The following is a 25,221-nucleotide window of genomic DNA, read 5'->3' on the forward strand; positions in this document are numbered from 1 at the left end:
GATACTCTGTGGGGAGATAGTTTTGCCATGGCAGAGAACTCCTGGAATTTTATGAATATCATTATTGTATGTTTGTTTCCTGACTGGTTGCAAATCATAATGTTTATTAACCTCACCACTCTGCTCATATCTGTTTCTCTGTAACAGAATCAAATCTGCATGAAATCTGATTTGTTTGTTGGTTGACAGACATGTGACAGATTTCACCAAGATCAGAGTTTACTTTTTGAGAAGACAATTTCATGTGTAATTTTTAATTATAATTCTAAAATAGCCTGTTGATAGATTTCTAAATTTGACCTTATTTGTTAATTATATGTTACATACTGCGTGTGGTGTAATTGTGATGTATTTTATTTGTAGTAAAAATGTGATTATGTTCATTTGTTGTCAAAAAGACCTACACAAAATTTGGATTAGTTTGATTATATCAGGAAAAGATGGCTGATTGCGCCACATCCCTCTGATTACATAAAACTAAAAAATTATGGGGAAAAAACATTAAATCAGACAATGTAAACATAGATTTCTTTTTTCATCATATTTAGATTGATTATTCCACCAGGTTTCATAGAAACTAGATGAAAACATTTAGAGTAATTAACTAACAAACAAACAGACACAAACAACCTCAGGGACAGAAGTAATAAATTACACTGGTATACAAATATTTAGAAGTTGTCTGCTTCAGAAATAAAATGTGCTATTTATTGGGGATTTTGGTGTGTTGAATTCAAATATGACAATAACAATGGCTAATTAGCTACAGTTTCCAAGATATACAAGGTTTTACATTTTGCATCTACATAATTATATTGTGTTAACAGTAGAATTTTCATGAAAAATCATAAACACAGGTCTTTTTTATGTTTCTCTGTTTGTATAATATTTCACCTGTTCTGTTTTGTAACACTTTAAACATCAGCAAAAGGGTTATATATTAATCCTTAGTAGCACAGTAGTAGCATTTCTTAAAACGACAGCCAATCAACAATTTCAAACAACATTTTCATTCTACGTGGCCCAAAATTAGTAAAGTTGGACTATCTTTATTTCAGAAGCATTTTGGCTGTAGACCAGTGTTACAGGTTGGATAAAACAGAACCGGTCAAGATATATGATTTCTAGAAGCCAATTTCCTCCCTGCAAATTGTGTTTTTAAAGAATTGAATCCTAATCAAACTTTGGTCAAGTTTCACTTCCAGTAGTTACAATTTAAGAAGTGTTACCATATCAGTGCTGTGGTTATTTGATGGCGATTAGGATTCAATTAGAGAACGTTTTCACGGGGGGTAAACAGGCAGCTATTCGAGAAATGCCTTAATCCCTCATCTTGTGACGATAATTAGCGAGTTTGATCCTCTGGGAGGTCACCGGAGGGTTTAGCTTCGGCTTTCATCTGCCAAGTAACACCTCGGACCTTCAGACAGAGGAGCCGGCAGCAGCTTTATGTGGCAGCAGTTCGGGCCAACACAACAAATGTTGTTTTCTCCACTGGACTCACAGGAAAACACACAAGCACAACATTCTGTGGAATTACTCAGTATTTTATTGACCAATTTGTCTTTAAAGCATCATATTGCATACTTTAAGAAGCTAATGCAGATCATCCCATGTCCAAAGTCTGCAGAGAAAAACTTCATAGACACTGACATGATGTGTCCTTAAAACAAATGTCAGGACTCTAAAGCTGCATTTATTTGCATACTAGTGGTCAGAAAGCACAGGCAGTCAATACCTTTCTGATTGGTCTCTACAAAGTGAATGATATATTTCATGTTGTTTAAATGAGAAACATAAGTTAAAACTTATTTGGCTTTCAGCTGCTCCCATTTGCTCAGGGTTGCCACAGCAGATCAACATGGGGATTTGGCACAAGTTTCACACTGGATTCTGGTCCATCTACTAGTGTTTCCAAGTTGTTTTCCAACCAACTACTAACAGGGACCTACTCTGCTTCACTTCTGAGATTTGACGGTAATTAGAATCAGAATCAGAATCAGAACCGAATTTATTGCAAAGTAAGTTGTCACATACAACAAATTTGATCCGGTGTCATTGGTGCATAAACAACAGGTAATTACAACAATTAATAACAAGTAAACAAGTAGATGAAGTAAATATAGCATTTCATTTCTTAGAGTGATGCTATGGCTTATCTGCCCTGTGATGGAGTGGCATCCTGTCCAGGGTGTACCCCATGACCCATAACTGGAAAACACAGGTTCAGAAAATGGATAGCTGGATCGAAGTTACAGCTCAGCATGCTACGTGCCATCAGCAGTGATAATTTTGACAGCATGTTTTGGTTACCTTTTTGTTATAGATGACTAAAATGTCATTTAGATTTAGTTATAATTCAGTCATCTGAATTGTGTAATCTAGTATAAAATGTTCTAGAATTGTATGGAGACTAAATTTAATTCTTTATTATCTATTCATTGAATTCTAGTCTAGAATTGTGTAGTCAACTAAATATCATATATTATTTAAATCTCATTTGACTATAATCTTACAATACCTAGTCCACTGAAACTAGACCAAACATAAGTGTGTGTTCTTAAGTGTGTTCTCTCTCTCACACACACTCTCTAGCATGGCAAGAAACCTGTGAGCCATGCCTGGCAGGGAAGCTACAAATTTTGGGCCCAATGACAATGTATAATTTTGGGTCCCACAAACCTGGACACACATTGTTGTACGTGTAAAACCACAGAACCAAAAGTTTTTGAAAGCCCTTGCCAGATAGGGGCCTTTAGAAGATTTGAAAATGCCCCCCACCCAAACTATGACATCATCAGTCACACCCCATCTTATACTGGAGAAGTGTAGTTATATTGTGACCTATGTCACAGAAGACTAACGCAAGCTTTTTCAGGCTGAATTTTTTTGTTCACTGCAGATTTTTTTTTTTTTTTTTTTTTACACACAAAGAGAATTGTGGGATGTGTTGAGTATAATTAACAAAAACCCACCAATTATATTTTACTGTCAAAGAAAGGTAAAAACAACTTTTGCATAACGACCCCTTTAAAAACTCTTCCCAGATCATCTTGAGGGAATATGTATAGGGAAATCATTAGAATTCATTTAAAATTCTATCATAATAATGATAAATGAAAACATGCCTATCTCACAGAAAGTGATTGCTGCAATAAGTGGAGAGAGAGAGAGAGAGAGAGAGAGAGAGCAAACCAAGTGGAATGATGTGTGGCGCACGCCCTAATTACACCATGCTAACTCTAATATTATTTTTCCATAATTCCACACGATATAATTTCATTGTCTATTAAGTAATCCGACAAATGAGATCCTTTATGAGTCTGTAATGAGGCCTAATTGACAGGACTAGTGGAGCCACGTGGAAGGATTTAGGAAGCATTAAGCTGTTGGGTACCGAGCGTAGGCTGTTACCTCGCCATTACTTTCATAATTCAAGGAGAAAATTAGTCCATTTAAGGGAGAAATCCTTTGATTCCCTTTATTCTGCTCTGGAGGACAGGGCGGCATTTTAGTCCGCTTGGATTAAGAAGCCGGTGCAACAAATGGGGTCCTTTGCAGGATTACTCCTGTTTAAAAGGAGCAACATAAAAAAAACAAAAACATCAGAACTGTATAAAGCTATCAGGGCCCTGTTTCTTTTATTTTTTTGTTTGTTTCTTTTGCTCCAGAGTTGTTTGCACTTTATTGGCATGTGCTATTCACCTCCTTTCAAATCATGCTGATGTGCAATTAATCACAGGCCTATTCAACAAATTCAATTTAAATAGGAGATAAAGTGGGTTTTGTTGTTGCTACTGCTCTCGTTATGTTGTTATTGTTGTTCACAGGCTCTTCACCTTACATTTATACATATACAATTTTTGGAGACATTTGTGCTCATATATATATATATATATATATATATATTGTATTGATATATATTATACATATATGTATAACAAATGCATGTAGTCCCAACTAAATTAAACTGAATTATCCTGCATGAACATGCTTTATTGAGTTCATTCAATGAATTGAGTTCATTCAATGACTCATTTTTTTGAACACACACACACACACATATATATATATATATATATATATATATATATATATATATCTATATATATATATATATATATATATATATATATATATATATATATATATATATATATATATACAAGGTTGGGTAAGATGACTTTGAAATGTAATCAGATTACAAGTAATCCAAATGTATGTAAATGTTTGTACTTTGAAAGAATATAAACATATATATATATATATATATATATATATACATACCAAAAAAATCGGCGCGAGCACATGCAGCTCCTCCCAGCAGTAAAAACACACAAACTTGTTGAAGTGCAGTGCAAAAGTTCCCCCCTCTCATTCACACTGCATCCCATGCCGTATTATACCGTGAAGAAGTCCATTAATGTTTTGTTGAACAAGCGTCATTAACTTGTATCGACGCCTTTTTACAAACCTGGCATTGTTGTGTCTGTGGCCCATCTTGGCCAAGACAGTGGATGATTTGCCCCTTTATTAGTTACCAGGCAACAGATCCTGAATACCAAAAGTGAAAGGAAACACTCTGCTCCTTCATATAGATTTAAATGGCGAAGGGAAAATGAACAATGATCCTGTGGACAACATAAAGCCATGCAATGACTTTTCATCAACAATTATCTGGTTGGTGTGAATAGCAGCTGCTGCGACCGCTCTCCATCTCCTGCTTTCCACAGAAAAGAGAATAGTGAATGGCATCCTCAGGAGTTAATCGTTTGTGAATGCAAAATCTAATTTATATCACGGTGAATAATTAGGTTTCTATGCAAAAATGAGTTGGAAAAAATTACATCTTGAAATACCATGACGGTTTAGCCGGATGAAGAAAGCAAAGCATTCCTTGGAAGTGTTGCTCACGGGGAGTTTATGAGCTCTCCCAATTCTGTGCTTAAGATCAATAACCTTTCAATCTCCCTCTCGCATGATTGGCTGGATCTTGAAAATAGCTAAACTGTGTGTGTGTCGTTGGGAGCATGTCTGTCAGGCCTTTAGAAAAGCAAAGTGACAGGCACAGAAGACGCTGCTGAACAAAGCCAACGAGGGCCCGGTTGATGGCGCACACAGGCGCGTCCTGCACCGGCCTCCCTCTAATTAGGAAGATGCTGCTCTGTCACAGAGCTGCTCAAACCAGACACTCCACACTGGAGTGCGTCTCTCTCTACCAAACAGCATCTGGGTGTGCACACAGCAGCATGTGTAGATGTCCTGCATACAATTAACAAGCTTGGAAAAGGAAATAAACACCGCCTGAAAGTAATGACGGTTAAGTTCCCGGACAAATGTCTTTATTGTTAGAGCCATGATTTCTCCCTTGGCCTCCTCTGTTGTTTCCAATAGACTAAACAAATGCCATTAGAGGGCCAGAAGAAGCAGAAGTCCTTATTTCAATTTCTTCTTGCTTCAGTTGTCAAATAGTTCAGAATTTCCATCCTTAATATAAGACAAAGCCACACCGTCATTTTATCCTCAGTAGTTTTAGGGCTTGTTATGGTATTCCATCACTGCTTTCCATTAGGCCGTCTTAGTTTGATAAATGACTGGTCTTTTGCCACAGTTGTTTGGGGTTATAGTAAACTGTACTGAGGAGGAAATGTTTTTAGCCCTGTTTGTTTGTCTGCCTGTTTCTTTTTAAGAAGGAGATATTATCCTGAAAAAAGACATTAAAAGATTTTACTGAAATTTGGTGGACAAGTAGGCCTTCTAACAGGGTTTGTCTAGGTATACCATACCATACCATACCATACCATACTATCTTTATTTATAATGCACCTTAAAACAGCCAGCGTTGACACAAGGTGCTATACACTACAAGCATAATACAAATTAACACACAATATCATAAAAAAGAACCAAAAAATAAAACTAAAATGCAATTAAAAAGTTATCAAACTAAGCTTTGTTGGTGTCCAAAGCCAAGTAAAGAAGTTGAGTTTTTAAACGAATTAAAAAAAAAAAAAATAACCAAAGAAGGTGCCTCCCTAACACCTAGAGGCAAGCTGTTCCACAGTTTGGGAGCAATAACAGAAAAAGCCATGTCCCTCCTAAGCTTTCTTTTCAACCTTGGCACTTGCAGGAGCAGCTGATCAGCTGACCTCAGAGACCGACTATGTACTGAAGAAGCCCATAGAGGTACAATGGTGCTAAAACATAGAGGGACTTAAAAACAAACATAAGAATTTTAAAATGAACCCTAAAATATACCGGCAACCAGTGAAGTACGGTGAGGATGGGAGTAATATGCTCCCGCCCCTGAAAATCCTACATATAGGTGACCTACATAAAGTCAGCTGGGCCTCCACATGCATGAAGAGCATAGACTTGGCACCTCCCCCCTTCCGTTCCTCCCTTAACCCCTTAACACCTGAATTTATATAGCTGTATATAAAAAAATGTTTTGTGTGTGTTTTTGCCTTTAAGTACATGGTAAATAATGCTGAGATTATTGATTACACTTTTGCACAAAAAATAAATAGTAATTTTGGTATTTTGGTAATAATTTATGTTATAATGTTATAATAATAATAATAATAATGGTATGTTGCAAATTTGCAACAACAGGCATACTGGTCAATTTGGTATTTTGCATATTTGAGTCAAATATTGTAGCATATATGCGACAATAGGTGTTAAGGGGTTAAATTACGTTTATAAAAAAAATACAATATGTAACAAAATAAGTATATTTTGTATTTGTTCCATTTTTGAAAATTTGACTAGTTGTTGCAATTAACAATTTCTTTAATTTCTGCTGACACACACACACTACTCTCAACCTTTGTATTTATTCACCTTTCTTTTTGCTGTTGTTTTGTGTTTTACAGGAGATAATGTTAAAACAACTTATGTTATTTCCTCATTAAAGACTATGTCACACCATGGCTGATAGAGCAAAAAAGATTAGTTATGAATTTAAATATTTTGTCCATTGACAAATTTGTCAGTCTCCCGTGGATTTGGGGATCTGATAGACAGATAGCGTCACACGTCCATTTGCATCATAGAGATCTACATTTAGCAGAGTGATTTTCCCAGTTTAAAGACATACGAGGACTGTTAGAAAACTATCCGACCTTTTTATTTTTTGCAAAAACTATATGGATTTGAATCATGTGCGCTTGCATCAGCCAAGCTTGAACCTTCGTGCGCATGCGTGAGTTTTTTCACGCCTGTCGGTTGCGTCATTTGCCTGTGAGCACGCTTTGAGTGAGCAGTGGTCCACACCCTTTGTCAGATTTTCATTGCGAGGAAAATGTCTGAATGATTTGGAGCTTTGCTGCATCAAATTTTTCCAGAAACTGTGAGAGACAGCCAGGTGGAAACCATTCGGAACGATTCTATGGGGATCACACAGATTAAGGAGTGTTACAACCGGTTTAAAGACGGCGCACAATGGCTGAGGGCGCGCCGCGCTCCGAGCGGTGATCGACAGGCTGAAATGACCAGATCATTTCCAAAGTGAATGCTGTGTTGACCCGGGACATCGTCTGACTACCAGAGAAATGGCAGAAGATGTGGACATAGCACTTTTTCAGCACATTCCATTGTTACAGGAGTTTTTGTCATGAAAAGACGTGCGGAGGAATTCGCGCGTTAGGACGGAGCCGCATGGCGCAGAACACAAAGCAACGCTGTGATGAAGCCTCACAGGACATGTTGTGGCATGTCCAGCTCGTCCACAATTTCTCGGCTAGTCACACGACTCAAAAGCCACCGAAAACCGTCTGAATCTTCCGAATGGTGCAAGAGCTGGGTATGTTACAACATGTCCTGTGAGACCAACACGGAGGTGCTTTTGTCCCGCGCCATTAGCGGCTCCGTGGCGAATTCCTCCGCTCCTCTTGGCACATGATTCAAATCCATATAGTTTTTGCAAAAAATAAAAAGGTCGGATAGTTTTCTAACAGACCTTGTATATGCACACTGGAGTCCGGATTTGAGCAGGTTTGGGGTGGTCTAAAAGCATGATGTTGTATTTCCTCACTGTTCATGCACTGTCCTCACAGCAGGGACATCAAACAACTCAGTGGTGCTTCCTGGCCAAGAGAATCACCTGAGTGCACTGAGCTTGAGATAAAGATTAAAAATCACATATCGCTGACTTTTTTCTGGTCTCACCTGGATCAGCTGCATCGGGTCCTCCACTCATGCAGAATTCACAACCCGTCACAGAGCTTTAACCAATAAGAAGCCCTGAATGAAACATCAGACAGCTGCAGGATATAAACTCATGAGTTTGGGAACAATAAATGATAAATAGAGGACAACAGTAAACAAATGTCCAGGCAGTGGGAAAGCTCTCTGCCTGATCTCCACTCAATGTTTTGAACATGCTTAAAACGTTTTTACAGACTCGATGGACATCAGCTGATGAGGAACTAATTTTGTAAATGGGAAAAAGAATTTGTCAGACAAAAGATGTACATAAAATGATAGCATCTTCTCCTCATATGTTTCCTTGATTTGTCATGGTGTTACATGGGCTTTAGGATCCTCTTTTGTGGTGGAGGATGGTGGCTAGGTGAAGATCCAAGGGGTTTTGTGGTTCACACCACAAAACTAGGAGAAAACTGCACAACAGACCTCCATACACCAGCAACATGGGGGCAAAAGATAGTATTTTCATGATAAATGTAAGAATTTTAAAAAAAGGAGAAGCCAAAATGACCTACTTCACATATATTGCAATAGAGAGGTTTGCAATCAAGAAGCCGTCAGGCAGGTTAAAAATTAATTAAACAGAGCTGCTTTAAGAGTTTGCATTTTTTCTTTTAACTTATTAAATTAATTCCAAAAAACTTAATTCATTAAGGTGTTACCAATTGACATAATTCAAGTAAGTTGGTTCAAGTATTTTCTTTTTTCAGTGTAGCTATCTGTTACTGCCCGGCTCAAAAGCTGCAACAAAAAGTGAGGCACACAAGCACGGATCTTTTTAACCCTTTGTAGGGCATTTATTATAAAAAGTAAAAGAAAAGAAAAAGAAAGGGAGGCATAGCGGAATAAGGCACAGGACCAAGCCAGGACTTAGTGCACACGGCCGCTCCCCATGCTGCGATCTGGAGGAGGAAGAGCGCAAGGGAGCGAACAGAACTCCCCCCTTTTATAGCACCCAGGACAGGAAACAGGACCAGCGCCTCCCGGTGGCCAAGACCTCAGGACACACAACACACAAATTAAGACAGCAGCACAACAAACACATTAGGATGGCCGCAAAGGGCCGTCACACTATTATTAGCATTATATGCTTGCTGTGACGTCAGTGCAGACAGAACACTTGAGAAGTTCATTCATTTAATGGGCCACTCCTGTGCCTAAATCTAGAGACAAGGTCGAGTTCCTGTAGTGGAAACAGGCCTTATGTTCTAGTCTTCCATGTGCATTTTGTTAAACTCTAGCTGAAATTTCAAGTCTTCCTGCACTTTGCCACCCTGTAATGACACTGTGCAACTGAGAATACAACAGAAAAAAGATGTACTATGCTCAGATTCTACAAATCACAGTTTCTACAAATACCTGTCACACCAAGGCCCTTAACCCTCAAGTTGCTCCCATTGTGCAGTTGAGTGCCTTGCATGGCAGCACAGTGACATCAGTTTGTGTGTGAATGTGTGGCATCATTGTAAAGCACTGTCTGCTCCATAAGAAAATGTTCTATGGAAATGGAGCCCCTTTGTCCATCTGTTGCAGCCAGTTGAAACGTGGGCTTCCCATTGATTTACCCGTTCGTGTTCCAGTTGCTTTAAAGAAAAGAAAAGGGCCTTGTTTCCACACCCTCACTCCCTGTTCTATTTTAAGTGACTGTATTTATTGCTAGTTTAAGCTGTTTTGGATGCTAATCATTTCGTTAGATGTACATTTGATTGCTCTGTAAGTACATGCACACGTGCATGCACAGACTACTCTTAGATTCTCATAAATCACATGTGTTTTCTCAGGAATGAAATGTGTTGTGTAAATAAAAGATTTGCTTGATTGATTGATTAGAATTTACCTGTGGCAGGAAATGATAATAATGGATGCGAGAGTGTGTGTGTGTGTGGGGGGGGGGGTTCACACATTTAAAACAGCTATATCCCAGCAACAAATGTAATTTTCCATATCTCTAAAACCAGAATATATTTTGCAGAATGACTGAAATAGTGCCTCCACTTAGTTTCCAAATCAGTCTCATTTGAAAGGTTTTTCAAGCAGATTTTTTTTTGTTTTTAATCAGAGAGAACTCTTTGGTCAACACTGCTTTCAAAACTTTAAATAAGTTTGACTTTTCTTTGTACATAACAACAAATATCTTTGTTTTATTAATTTTCTTTGCAGATTTCTCTCTTCAGATTACATACTGATTTGGCAAAATGTCATGGGAATGGAATGTGTCATTAAGTTGATTTTCACTGTTTCAGTTTGTCTGCCTCCATCTGTCCAGATATGTTTCTGTGCTTGTATCAGTCAGAGACTCTTCTCTCCTCCAAACAGGCAGACGTTCGCATTTCCTAAGTGAGATTATATCCACATCTGCACAGCTCTGCATGCAGTGCCGTGGCTCATTTAGAAGATATGCTGAAGTGTGAAGAAAGTGAAGGGTCAGCTGTAGGAATTCCACTCTGCTCATTTGGACAATGAAGACAACATCAGACTGATTTTTCTCCTGATTTTGGCAGTTCAGTGTTGTGTGACTAAAATAACACAATTTTGCCTAAATCCTTTTTGAATTTTAAATAGTAATGACCGTGTTCCTTCCGCTCTGTGCATGAACAGCGCAGAGTGGATTAATTTGGATTTGAATGTTAGATTCTAAGTGGCAGTATGTCGATTCACACGGTGATGTGTAGAAAGCCCACACTGCTCTCAGTCTTGTGTGCCCCATATATGAAACTAAAACATGCATTTAAACCTGTTGGAAAATGTTATATCTCAGTCCATTTGGAACATCAGATAATATGACCAGAAAAGAAATTGTCATTAGCAGAGACATGATCTGTGTGAGATCTCAGACTCAAACTGAACGAGGGTAACCTCATTTATTTATCCACCGCATATGCTCAAAATGGGACCTAAACAATGCACATGACAATTTTACAATTTGACATTGTGATTTATAAAAACACACCACAGAGTTCTCACAAGCATAGCTGAGCATAGGGGGCCCTATGTTGTGATTTGGGCCCCTATGCACAAACCAGCATAGGGTGGCTTTTCTGTGTATTTTTTTAAGCAACACTAAGTGGCCCTAAAAATGCAGGAAATAGTGTTTCAAAGGGTTCTAAATTTTAAAAATTTCTGGGGGGGGGCGGGGGCTCCTGGCCCCTGCTACAATACTTGTGCCTGCAACCATTGTTGCATGGCTATGCCCCGCTATGAATCCCCCTATGCCAATCCATGAATAATTTGACAAGTTAGTAACAGAACCTTATTATCAGATCTCACAGTAACAGAAAGCAATGAAGGGAGACCAAAATTGGTATAATGTGGTCAAACTTTCTGCTTCTTGTCAAAATTCTGGAAGAAGCATCTTGAACCAATTGGAGACCCCTAATCCTGGACTGTGGTAAGGCAGAGAATAGGATGTTGCAATAGTCCAGTCAAGAGGACACAAATGCATGGATCAGAGCCTCTGCATCAGCCATAGACAGGATGGGATGAACAACAGTTCCTGAGGTTATTGACAGGTTAATAATTTCCATTACAATAGTAGTGTATTCCACAAATCCTTAAACAGTTTCATTAGTACAGGGTCGAAAAAACGTGCATTTAGTGGAAGATACAAGTTTTGTCAGCGCACTCAGTGAAATAATATCAATTTCAGGAAATCTAGGTAAGGTATCAGTGATGGCCTCATCAGTGTTAACTGAAAGAAAATCAATATACTATTCAACAATAACATAAACACCTAGAAAATGAGTGGGACAGCCAACAAGGCCAAAGTTAGATAAGGATCAATTCAGAATAGGAACTCCTGTATCCAAATGTTTGTGTGGTTCTATACATGCATTATTCTTTTAGCACATTGACCTCTATCATTCTCATCTTAATATTCTTTTCATCACGCTGAGAGACATTTCGGGGTTTACTATGTGTTTGCATTGCAGCGCCACATTCAGCACGGCAGCTCCTGGCTCAGGGTGCGGAGATGTTTCTCACTGAATGCAGACAGCTGAGGTCAGGGTGTGCATCATCCCGGCACAAATAAATGAAGAGTGCGTCAAAGCCATCCGAGCTCTGTGTTTGCACAGTCACAACTTGGGATGAGGCTAAGGGGGAGTTTGCGCCTTCCACTGACATTTGTATGCAGACTACATCCCTCCACCACCCCCTCAGTCCACTCTGCATCCTGTCACCTGCCTGTTGCAGTAAATCATTGAGCAATTAACTGGAGTGTATTGATGCGTCTGTAAGTGCAAGTGCTTTGCTGCACCTGTCGCATCTGCGCAATAAAAAGAGGACAGCCAAATGACGTTTCTGTGGATGTTTACATCCTAGGCACAGGGGTCACGAGAAGAGAGTTTTGGAGATCGGCCTAATTGTTTGGTCAAAGTGAGTCTGTGGGTGTGCACGCCTCTCTGTGATAGTGGCACAGCTAGAACTAGAGGTAGCTCGGTGTCAAACATGGGGTCTGCAGATGCTCGTCCGGCTTAAAGCTGCGACATCCCTCCCTTTGACAGAGTATCCATTCAGAGTCAATGAACTGGGTCAAAGCGTGCACGTCAGGCTGCAGCTTGGCCTAGCACCAGGGCGGACCAAGAGGTCAGTCGTATTCACATGGTGCTGTCATGCAAATGAACCCACCCACGCTTAAACAACTCTTGGAATTTTTATGTCTGCTCCCTGGCCTCATTTTCCTCTGTTTCCCCTCTTTTCCACAGTCCCTTTCTCCTTCATTCCCTCTCCAAATCACTCTCCCCTGTATTGACAAAGTCATTGACAGGACATTCAGCACTTTTTAAATTGGCCAAGTTCATTGTGCCTGCATGAAAATGGGGGATTCGGAGAGTGTGCAAAAAAAAAAAGAAAAAGAAAAAAGGAGTGGGCCTAAATATACTCCTGTCTGAAAGTCGTTAGATCATGTTCTTTTCATACTTCCAATTAGAATCAAATCGATCCCCCCGCCCCTCCTGACACTCCAAGGTTTGAAGAGGGGTGGCCGCACAAAGATTTCTGTGCTGAGAAAGGCGCAATGAATGACCAAACCTGAGTGCTAAACACACTCTTAAAAGTCTCATTCTCAGGCGTGACAATGGCCAAGAGAGTGCGTTTGTTTGAAGTGTGAGCGAGAGATGTTCTGTGCGTGAAGAAAACATATCTACACAGTAATGACAGTGTAGGAGCATTTTAGGATGAGACCTGATCTGCATACAAATCAGACAAATATATGTACCACAGTAGACGTTTGTCTGAAAAGGCATTAAGCCTCACAAAAGGGACGATTTTGATCATCCTCTAACAAAGTCTGAGGTGCTTCATCTAAAAGATGTATTTTATATTTAAAAAGGCTAGTTTGGTGCCATCCCTAATTGTTCAGGATGGAGGTTACATACACAAAGCATGAAGTGGAGGGCTGCGGTGAGACATTTAGCACAGTGGAGGTTTGATCCTCCTGGTTGATGCCAGACAGCTTCGTCATTTCCAAAGAGGAGGCCAAGGCCAAGCATGGGAGGAGGGATGTGAACTTAGTGACACCCCTTCTACACCTGCAGCCGTGGAAACCATCCGGCACAAGGCCATGAATATTATTTTAATGCTGTTTTTATCCATTTTGTACTCTGAAAACCAACAACACACAGACACGCACACACATATACAACCCCTGGCAAAAATTATGGAATCACCGGCATCGGAGGATGTTCATTCAGTTATTTAATTTTGTAGAAAAAAAGCAGATCACAGAAATGACACAAAACTAAAGTCATTTCAAATGGCAACTTTCTGGCTTTAAGAAACACTATAAGAAATCAGGAAAAAAAAATTGTGGCAGTCAGTAATGGTTACTTTTTTAGACCAAGCAGAGGGAAAAAAATATGGAATCACTCAATTCTGAGGAAAAAATTATGGAATCATGAAAAACAAAAGAACGCTCCAACACATCACTAGTATTTTGTTGCACCACCTCTGGCTTTTATAACAGTTTGCAGTCTCTGAGGCATGGACTTAATGAGTGACAAACAGTACTCTTCATCAATCTGGCTCCAACTTTCTCTGATTGCTGTTGCCAGATCAGCTTTGCAGGTTGGAGCCTTGTCATGGACCATTTTCTTCAACTTCCACCAAAGATTTTCAATTGGATTAAGATCCGGACTATTTGCAGGCCATGACATTGACCCTATGTGTCTTTTTGCAAGGAATGTTTTCACAGTTTTTGTTCTATGGCAAGATGCATTATCATCTTGAAAAATGATTTCATCATCCCCAAACATCCTTTCAATTAATGGGATAAGAAAAGTGTCCAAAATATCAACGTAAACTTGTGCATTTATTGATGATGTAATGACAGCCATCTCCCCAGTGCCTTTACCTGACATGCAGCCCCATATCATCAATGACTGTGGAAATTTACATGTTCTCTTCAGGCAGTCATCTTTATAAATCTCATTGGAACGGCACCAAACAAAAGTTCCAGCATCATCACCTTGCCCAATGCAGATTCGAGATTCATCACTGAATATGACTTTCATCCAGTCATCCACAGTCCACGATTGCTTTTCCTTAGCCCATTGTAACCTTGTTTTTTTCTGTTTAGGTGTTAATGATGGCTTTCGTTTAGCTTTTCTGTATGTAAATCCCATTTCCTTTAGGCGGTTTCTTACAGTTCGGTCATAGACGTTGACTCCAGTTTTCTCCCATTCGTTCCTCATTTGTTTTGTTTTTGCATTTTCAATTTTTGAAACATATTGCTTTAAGTTTTCTGTCTTGATGCTTTGATGTCTTCCTTGGTCTACCAGTATGTTTGCCTTTAACAACCTTCCCATGTTGTTTGTATTTGGTCCAGAGTTTAGACACAGCTGACTGTGAACAACCAACATCTTTTGCAACATTGCGTGATGATTTACCCTCTTTTAAGAGTTTGATAATCCTCTCCTTTGTTTCAATTGACATCTCTCGTGTTGGAGCCATGATTCATGTCAGTCCACTCAGTGCAACAGCTCTCCAAGGTGTGATCACTCCTTTTTAGATGCAGACTAACGAGCAGATCTGATTTGATGCAGGTGTTAGTTTTGGGGATGAAAATTTACAGGGTGATTCCATAACTTATTCCTCAGAATTGAGTGAGTCCATATTTTTTTCCCTCTGCTTGGTCTAAAAAGTAACCGTTACTGACTGCCACAATTATTTTTCCTGATTTCTTATAGTGTTTCTTAAAGCCAGAAAGTTGCCATTTGAAAATGACTTTAGTTTTGTGTCATGTCTGTGATCTGCTTTATTTCTACAAAATTAAACAACTGAATGAACATCCTCCGAGGCTGGTGATTCCATAATTGTGCAGCCTTTGAGGTGGCAGGGAGGAAGCCAGGGTGAGGGGAGTGGAGAGACACGGGGGGGGGTGTGATAGGGATAGAGGGAGGGAAACATGCATTGTGTGCAGATGAGTTAAATTTCTGTCAATTTCTGTCCGTGTGTGTGTAAAGTCTGACGTTGCTATGCAACAGCAGGCCGGGGGGGGGGGGGGGGGTTGATGAGAAGGGGGAGCCGAATTCCTTCACCAAGAATGTAGATCCTTCTGGGGGAACAGCAGGGAATTTGGCCTTCAGGAGCCGATAAGGCTGCCATGTTGATGTTAGGTGGAGAGATACAGAATTCCATTTACTGCACCTCTGACCATCTAGAGTCCAAATTTATAAAGAGTATTCTCCGGTCCTCAGCAACACATTCCTTTGCAATGCAGCGATTTGCTCCAAGATTGTATCCATTTTGTGTTCACACAGTCTGAGATTACACAGCATTGCCCAACTCATTAATCATGACGGACAGATGATGGGATGAAATTCTGTAAACAGCCATCTTGCTAATATTCCTGTGGGTCAGGGCAGCGCACAAACCAATCAGCGCCAAACCTCCCACCATCAAAGTGAATAGGAATGAATCCTCAACATCTTCCACAGAGAGTGGAGCAAAGCATGTCACACCCCGTCTCTCTCAGGCATCAAGAGCATAGCCCGCTGGGTGGATTCCATCAGGGCATACAGGGTCCCCCAGCCCTGATTTCTTGTCGAAAAAAATGGCATCAATAGCGTTGAGAGACCAGCTGATCAATTCCATGGTTAACAGGTCTGACTATGAGCCCAAAACCATCAGCAGCTTTCATAATCAGGTGATACTGTAAGTTTGCGTGTTTATGTACATAACAGCCATATATAAACAAATTATTAACCTTGCACTCATTTAATAATCCTGTAATATTCAGTTAAAAAAAATAGCAGTGTCTGCATTTTTGCTTCTGTAACCCTTATTGGACCCTTACAGGTGGCCCTTATTTAAGAACGAAGACAACAAATGCTATACATGCTGGTTGTCATACATTTTTCTCTAAAAATCTGAGTAAAATGCATAGTTCCAGACATTGTTTAGAAGAACAGTGTACTTTGATTGAAAAGTTGATTTGAGAAGAGAAAACATATAAATGGTGTGTGCTGAAGTGGTTACAATTTATCATTAACTGGCCAAAAGTGAGATGGTGCAACATTTTGTGGACTGATGAAAACAAGATTGTTGTTTTTGGGTCTAGGGGCCACAAACAGTTTGTCAAAGCCCCCCCCCAAACAAAAAAACAACAACAAAAAAACAAAAAAAACAAAACTGAATTCGAGCCACAGCACACTGTGAAGACAATGAAGCATAGTGGAGCAAGCCTCATGACATGGAGATGTTAATCACTCTGTGGTGTTGGGCCTGTTTATCACATACCAGGGACCATGAATCAGTTTGAATACATCAAAAAACTTGAAGAGATCATGTTGCCTTATGTCAAAGGAGAAATGCCCTTTAAATTGGTGTTTCAACAAGACAACGACCCCAAACACACCAGCAAGTGAACAGCATCTTGGTTCCAGACCAATAAGATTAAAGTTATGGAGTGGCCAGCCCAATCCCATGATCTTAATCAAATAAAAACCTTTGGGGTGAAATCAAAACCACTGTTTTTGAGGAAAAACCAAGAAATGCAGAGGAATTGTGGAATGTAGACCAATCAACATAGGCTGAAATACTTGTTCATGCGTGTCAGAAGTTGGTAGACTCCATGCAACTGAGATTTGAAGCAGTTATCCTAAACAGTGGTTATGCAACTAAATATTAGTTCAGTGATTCACAGGAAAGATAAATCTTCAAGCATTTTTCAAGATATTTTAAGGATTTTAAAGATCTGTGTTTATACATATATATATATATACGAGGTCTGTTAGAAAAGTATCCGACCTTTTTATTTTTTCAAAAACCTGATGGATTTGAATCACGTGTGCTTGCATGAGCCAACCTTGAACCTTTGTGTGCATGCGTGATTTTTTTCACACCTGTCAGTTGCATCATTTGCTTGTAAGCAGCCTTTGTGCGAGGATGGATGGAGTTTCTTGTCATTTTTTCTTTGCAAGGAAATGGCGGAACGACTGGAGCAGGGCAACTGCATCAAATTTTGCCAGAAACTGGGCGACAGCCAGGTGGAAACCATTCAGATTATTCAGATGGCTTTCGGTGACGATGCTATGGTCATCATACAGATTAAGGAGCGGTACAACCGGTTAAAAGACGTCCGCACAACGGTGGAGAGCAAGCCACGCTCAGGGCGGCCATCAACATGCTGATGACAAATGGTTTCCACCTGGCTGTCGCCCAGTTTCTGGCAAAATTTGATGCGGCGCTGCTCTAGTTGTTCTGACATTTTCCTTACAATGAAAATCCACCGAGAGCACAACACATGTCCTCACACAAAGGCTGCTTACCAGCAAATGACACAATCGACAGGCGTGAAAAAATTCACGCATGCACACTAAGGCTCAAGGTTGGCTCATGCAAGCACACGTGATTCAAATCCATCAGGTTTTTGCAAAAAATAAAAAGGTCCGATACTTTTGTAACAGAGCTCATATACATATATATATATATATATATATATATATATATATATATAAAGTGAGGAAAATAAATATTTGAACACCCTGCGATTTTGCAGGTTCTCCCACTTAGAAATCATGGAGGGGTCTGAAATTTTCATCTTAGGTGCATGTCCACTGTGAGAGACATAATCCAAAAGAAAAAAAATCTGGAAATCACAATGTATGTCTTTGTAATAATTTATTTGTATGTTACTGCTGCAAATAAGTATTTGAACACCTGTGAAAATCAATGTTAATATTTGGTACAGTAGCCTTTGTTGGCAATTACAGAGGTCAAATGTTTCCTGTAGTTTTCACCAGGTTTGGACACACTGCAGCAGGGATTTTGGTCCACTCCTCCATACAGATCTTCTCTAGATCTTTCAGGTTTGGAGTTTCAGCTCCCTTCAAAGATTTTCTATTGAGTTCAGGTCTGGAGACTGGCCAGGCCACTCCAGGACCTTGAAATGCTTCTTACGGAGCCCCTCCTTAGTTGCCCTGGCTGTGTGTTTGGGGTCACTGTCATGCTGGAAGACCCAGCCATGACCCATCTTCAATGCTCTTACTGAGGGAAGGAGGTTGTTTGACAAAATCTCGTAATACATGATCCCATCCATCCTCCCTTCAATATGGTGCAGTCGTCATGTCCCCTTTGCAGAAGAGCACCCCCAGAGTATGATGTTTCCACCCCCATGCTTCACAGTTGGGATGGTTTTCTTGGGGTTGTTCTCATCCTCTAAACATGGTAAGTGGAGTTGATTCCAAAAAGCTCTATTCTGGTCTCATCTGACCACATGCCCTTCTCCCATGCCTCCTCTGGATCACCCAGATGGTCACTGGTGAACTTCAAACGGGCCTGGACATGTGCTGGCTTGAGCAGAGGGACCTTGCTGCCCTGCAGGATTTTAAACCATGACAGCATCATGTGTTACTAATGTAATCTTTGTGACTGTGGTCCCAGCTCTCTTCAGGTCATTGACCAGGTCCTCCTGTGTAGTTCTGAGCTTTCTCAGAATCATCCTTACCCCACAAAGTGAGATCTTGCATAGAATCCCAGACCGAGGGAGATTGACAGTCATCTTGTGTTTCTTCCACTTTCTAATAAATAATCATAACAGTTGTTGTCTTCTACCAAGCTGCTTGCCTGTTGTCCTGTAGCTCTTTGGTCTTGGCTATGGTGGACAGGTTGGAGTGTGATTGATTAAGTGTGTGAACACTGAACAGGTGTCTTTTATACAGGTAACAAGTTCAAACAGGTGCAATTAATACAGGTAAAGTGTGCAGAATAAGAGGACTTCTTAAAGAAAAATAAACAGGTCTGTGAGAGCCAGAATTCTTGCTGGTTGGTGTTCAAATATTTATTGGCAGCAGTAACATACAAATAAATTATTAAAAAATCATCCATTGTGATTTCCGTTTTTGTTTTTTTTAGATTATATCTCTCACAGTGGACATGCACCTATGATAAAAATTTCAGACCCCTCCATGATTTCTAAGTGGGAGAACTTGCAAAATTGCAGGGTGTTCAAATACTTATTTTCCTCACTGTGTATATATATATATATATATATATATATATATATATATATATATATATATATATATATATATATATATATATATATATATATATATACGAGGTCTGTTAGAAAAGTATCGGACCTTTTTATTTTTTTCAAAAACCATATGGATTTGAATCACGTGTGATTGCATCAGCCAAGCTTGAACCTTCGTGCGCATGCGTGAGTTTTTTCACGCCTGTCGTTTGCGTGATTCGCCTGTGAGCAGGCTTTGTGTGAGCAGTGGTCCACCCCTCTCGTCGGATTTTTATTGTGAATAAATGTCTGAACGATTTGGAGCTTTGCTGCATCAATTTTTTTCCAGAAACTGTGAGAGACCTCCAGGTGGACACCATTCGGAAAATTCAGATGGCTTTCAGGGCTGATTTTATGGGGATTACACAGATTAAGGAGTGCTCCAGCCGGTTTAAAGACCGCCCACAGCTGCTGAGAGCGCGCCGCGCTCCGAGCGCCGATCGACAGGCTCAAACCCCACTGAATCAACCAGATAATTTCCAACGTGAAGGCTTTGTTGATCCGGGACGTCATCTGACTTACACAAAAATGGCAGAAGGCGTGGACATCAGCACTTTTTCAGCACATTCCACTGTTACAGGAGTTTTTTCATGGAAAGAGAAGCGGAGCGATGCGCCACCGTGCCGCTCATGGCGCGGCACAAAACCACCTCCGTGTTGTCTCACAAGATGGTTTTCAGATGGCTTACAGACGGCTTCTGGTGGCTTTTCAGTCATGTGACTATCCGAGAAATTGTGCATGAGCTGGACATGCCACAACATGTCCTGTGAGGCTTCATCACGGCGTTACTTTGCTCCATGCGGCTCCACCGCGACACGCGGAAATCCTCTGCTCCTCTTTCCATGAAAAAACTCCTGTAACAGTGGAATGTGCCATTCATTTCTTAACTGGACGCTGTGTTGATCCGGGACGTCGTCTGACTAGCACAGGAATTGCGGAAGACGTGGACATCAGCACTTTTTCGGCACATTGAGACAGACGTGCGGAGGAATTCCACGTGTCGCGACGGAGCTGCATGGCGCAAAGCAACGCCGTGATGAAGCCTCACAGGACATGTTCTGGCATGTCCAGCTCATGCACAATTTCTCGGATAGTCACATGACTGAAAAGCCACCGGAAGCCGTCTGAAAGCCGTCCTGTGAGACCAACACGGAGGTGGTTTTGTGCCGCGCCATGAGCGGCACGGTGGCGCATCCCTCCGCTTCTCTTTCTATGAAAAAAACTCCTGAAACAGTGGAATGTGCCGAAAAAGTGCTGATGTCCATGGCTTCTGCGTTTTTGGTGGAAGTCAGACGACGTCCCGGATCAACAAAGCCTTCACGTTGGAAATGATCTGGTTGATTCAGCCTGTCGATCAGCGCTCGGAGTGCGGCGCACTCCCAGCAGCTGTGGGCGGTCTTTAAACTGGCTGGAGCACTCCTTAATCTGTGTAATCCCCATAAAATCGGCCCTGAAAGCCATCTGAATTTTCCGAATGGTGTCCACCTGGAGGTCTCTCACAGTTTCTGGAAAAAATTGATGCAGCAAAGCTCCAAATCGTTCAGACATTTATTCGCAATAAAAATCCAACGAGAGGGGTGGACCAGTGCTCACACAAAGCCTGCTCACAGGCGAATGACACAACCAACAGGTGTGAAAAAACTCACCCATGTGCAGGAAGGTTCAAGCTTGGCTGATGCAATCACACGTGATTCAAATCCATATGGTTTTTGAAAAAAATGAAAAGGTCTGATACTTTTCTAACAGAGCTCGTATATATATATATATATATATATATATATATATATATATATATATATATATATATATATATATATATATATATATATATATATATATACACAACCCCTGGCAAATATTATGGAATCACCGGCCTCGGAGGATGTTCATTCAGTTGTTTAATTTTGTAGAAAAAAAGCAGATCACAGACATGACACAAAACTAAAATCATTTCAAATGGCAACTTTCTGGCTTTAAGAAACACTATAAGAAATCAGGAAAAAAAATTGTGGCAGTCAGTAACGGTTATTTTTTGAGACCAAGCAGAGGGAAAAAAATATGGAATCACTCAATTCTGAGGAAAAAATTATGGAATCATGAAAAACAAAAGAACCCTCCAACACATCACTAGTATTTTGTTGCACCACCTCTGGCTTTTATAACAGCTTGCAGTCTCTGAGGCATGGACTTAATGAGTGACAAACAGTACTCTTCATCAATCTGGCTCCAACTTTCTCTGATTGCTGTTACCAGATCAGCTTTGCAGGTTGGAGCCTTGTCATGGACCATTTTCTTCAACTTCCACCAAAGATTTTCAATTGGATTAAGATCCGGACTATTTGCAGGCCATGACATTGACCCTATGTGTCTTTTTGCAAGGAATGTTTTCACAGTTTTTGCTCTATGGCAAGATGCATTATCATCTTGAAAAATGATTTCATCATCCCCAAACATCCTTTCAATTGATGGGATAAGAAAAGTGTCCAAAATATCAACGTAAACTTGTGCATTTATCGATGATGTAATGACAGCCATCTCCCCAGTGCCTTTACCTGACATGCAGCCCCATATCATCAATGACTGTGGAAATTTACATGTTCTCTTCAGGCAGTCATCTTTATAAATCTCATTGGAACGGCACCAAACAAAAGTTCCAGCATCATTACCTTGCCCAATGCAGATTCGAGATTCATCACTGAATATGACTTTCATCCAGTCATCCACAGTCCACGATTGCTTTTCCTTAGCCCATTGTAACCTTGTTTTTTTTCTGTTTAGGTGTTAATGATGGCTTTCGTTTAGCTTTTCTGTATGTTAATCCCATTTCCTTTAGGCGGTCTCTTACAGTTCGGTCACAGACGTTGACTGCAGTTTCCTCCAATTAGTTCCTCATTTGTTTTGTTGTACATTTTTGATTTTTGAGACATATTGCTTTAAGTTTTCTGTCTTGATGCTTTGATGTCTTCCTTGGTCTACCAGTATGTTTGCCTTTAACAACCTTCCCATGTTGTTTGTATTTGGTCCAGAGTTTAGACACAGCTGACTGTGAACAACCAACATCTTTTGCAACATTGCGTGATGATTTACCCTCTTTTAAGAGTTTGATAATCCTCTCCTTTGTTTCAATTGACATCTGATTCATGTCAGTGCACTTGGTGCAACAGCTCTCCAAGGTGTGATCACTCCTTTTTAGATGCAGAATAACGAGCAGATCTGATTTGATGCAGGTGTTAGTTTTGGGGATGAAAATTTACAGGGTGATTCCATAATTTATTCCTCAGAATTGAGTGAGTCCATATTTTTTTTCCCTCTGCTTTGTCTAAAAAAGTAACCCTTACTGACTGCCACAATGTTTTTTCTTGATTGCTGTGCTGTGCATGAGTCTTAGCACTGAGTTTTGATTAAATATCATGCTTGATGTTATTACTTCATCAGTCAACAGATATTAAATTGGAAGTGAAAAAATATTCTGTTAAAAGGTGGTCTGTTTTATGAAAGAAACTATCCAAATAGAAAGAAATAAAAAGAATTTCTATAATAATTGTCTGTTGAACAATTAATTCTCCATAGCTGAACAGCTCCTAAATATAACTCAAAAATGAAATGAGTGCAAATAAATATTTAAATAAATAAATAAATAAATCCTGAAGAAATTAATCCTGAATTTCTAACAATTTGGAAGAGGCCACCTATAATAAATTATATTATATACATGTAATATATTTGTAATTATATAATTTTAAATGCAACTTTTTATACCCAGGTCCATTGATAGACATTGACAGCTTTTGTAATTTTGTCTCTGCGTACCATCACAATGGACTTAAAAAAAAAAATCTATTGACTTTCAGCTTTAATTTAAGGCATAAAAGTAAGTGTTATACAGCTGGGTGCACTGACCCAATGTGCCTCTCAGCCATGAAAAATATTTTCTCTTAAAGCATTGTATTTCAAATCGATGGAAATCTTACATACAATTAAAATACATATACGAGGTCTATTAGAAAAGTATCCGACCTTATTATTTTTTTCAAAAACTATATGGATTTGAATCACGTGTGATTGCGTCAGCCAAGCTTGAACCCTCGTGCGCATGCGTGAGTTTTTCCACGCCTGACGGTTGCGTCATTTGCCTGTGAGCAGGCTTTGAGTGAGGAGTGGTCCACCCCCTCAGCGGATTTCCATTTTCAGGAAATGGTGGAATGATTTGGGCTTTTTTCCCATCAGAATTTTTTCAGAAACTGTTAGAGAGTGGCACCTGGAAACCATTAAGAAAATTTAACTGGCTTTCGGTGAAAATTTTACGGGCTTCACAGAGAATAAGGACTGTTACTACAGCTTTAAGGCCGGCTTTAAGGACATCTTTAAGGACGCTCGGCGCGCCACGCTCCGTGCCACCATCGAGAGCCACAAACCACCAGATCATTTCTAAAGGGATGGCTCTGTGGAGCCGGACTGTCGTGTGCACTTTCTCTGGTTATCACAAGAGCAGGACATCAACCATTTTCCGGCAGATTTCACTTTTAACAAGAGATTTAGTCATGGAAAGCCGAGCGGAGGCTTCGCACGTCATGACCGATTTGCTGATGGAGCGAGACAAAGGAACACCTCCGTTTTGGTCTCACAGGATGGCTTTGAGATGGCGTTCAGACAGCTGTCGGTGGTTTTTCCATCGAGTGATTATCCGAGAAATTGTGGATGTGCCTGGACATGCCAGAACATGTCCCGTGAGGCTTCATCACGGCGTTGCTGTGCGCCATGCAGCACCGCCGCGACGCGCGAAGCCTCCGCTCCTCTTTCCCTGACAAAAACTCCTGTAACAGTGGAATGTGCCGTTCATTTCCAAACTGGACGCTGTGTTTTATCTGGGATGTCCTCTGACTAGCACAGGAATTGTGAAAAGACGTGGACATCAGCACTTTTTCGGCACATTGAAACAGACGTGCGGAGGAATTCTGCGCGTAAGGGTTAGGGTTAGGGTTAGGGTTAGTCCAAAAGTGGACTGCAAAAATTCAAATGCCTGTATAGTTGAGTTTGAACAACAATAAATTACAGTGTCATCTGCATAAAGATGATAGAAGGGATTTGATAGGTTAAATATGCACTAATTTCACAGTTCTCTAATTCCCCGGGGCAACATTGTTATTCATAACTGAAAATGCTTCTGTCTCCTTCACTTTGTCTGTTCTTCTGTAGGTGTTCTAGGGAAAGGGCAACAAGGAGGACTGCAGGCCTGCCTGTATGACAGCATGACTTTTGGCTGATGAGGAAAATACAATTATGCGTACTGTATTGTCTGGAGCACAAGTTATGTTTTTTGGGACTGTCCTGCACCTATACTCCAGAGCAACTTGTATAATGAAAAATCACGCATTAATTAATGCTAATAATAACAATAACAACAACAATTAAAAATTATTATTATTATTACAATTATTATTACAATTATTATTATTATTATTATTATTATTATTATTATTATTATTATTATTATT

This window comes from Thalassophryne amazonica, chromosome 10 (assembly GCF_902500255.1).
Source record: "Thalassophryne amazonica chromosome 10, fThaAma1.1, whole genome shotgun sequence".
NCBI lineage: Eukaryota > Metazoa > Chordata > Actinopteri > Batrachoidiformes > Batrachoididae > Thalassophryne > Thalassophryne amazonica.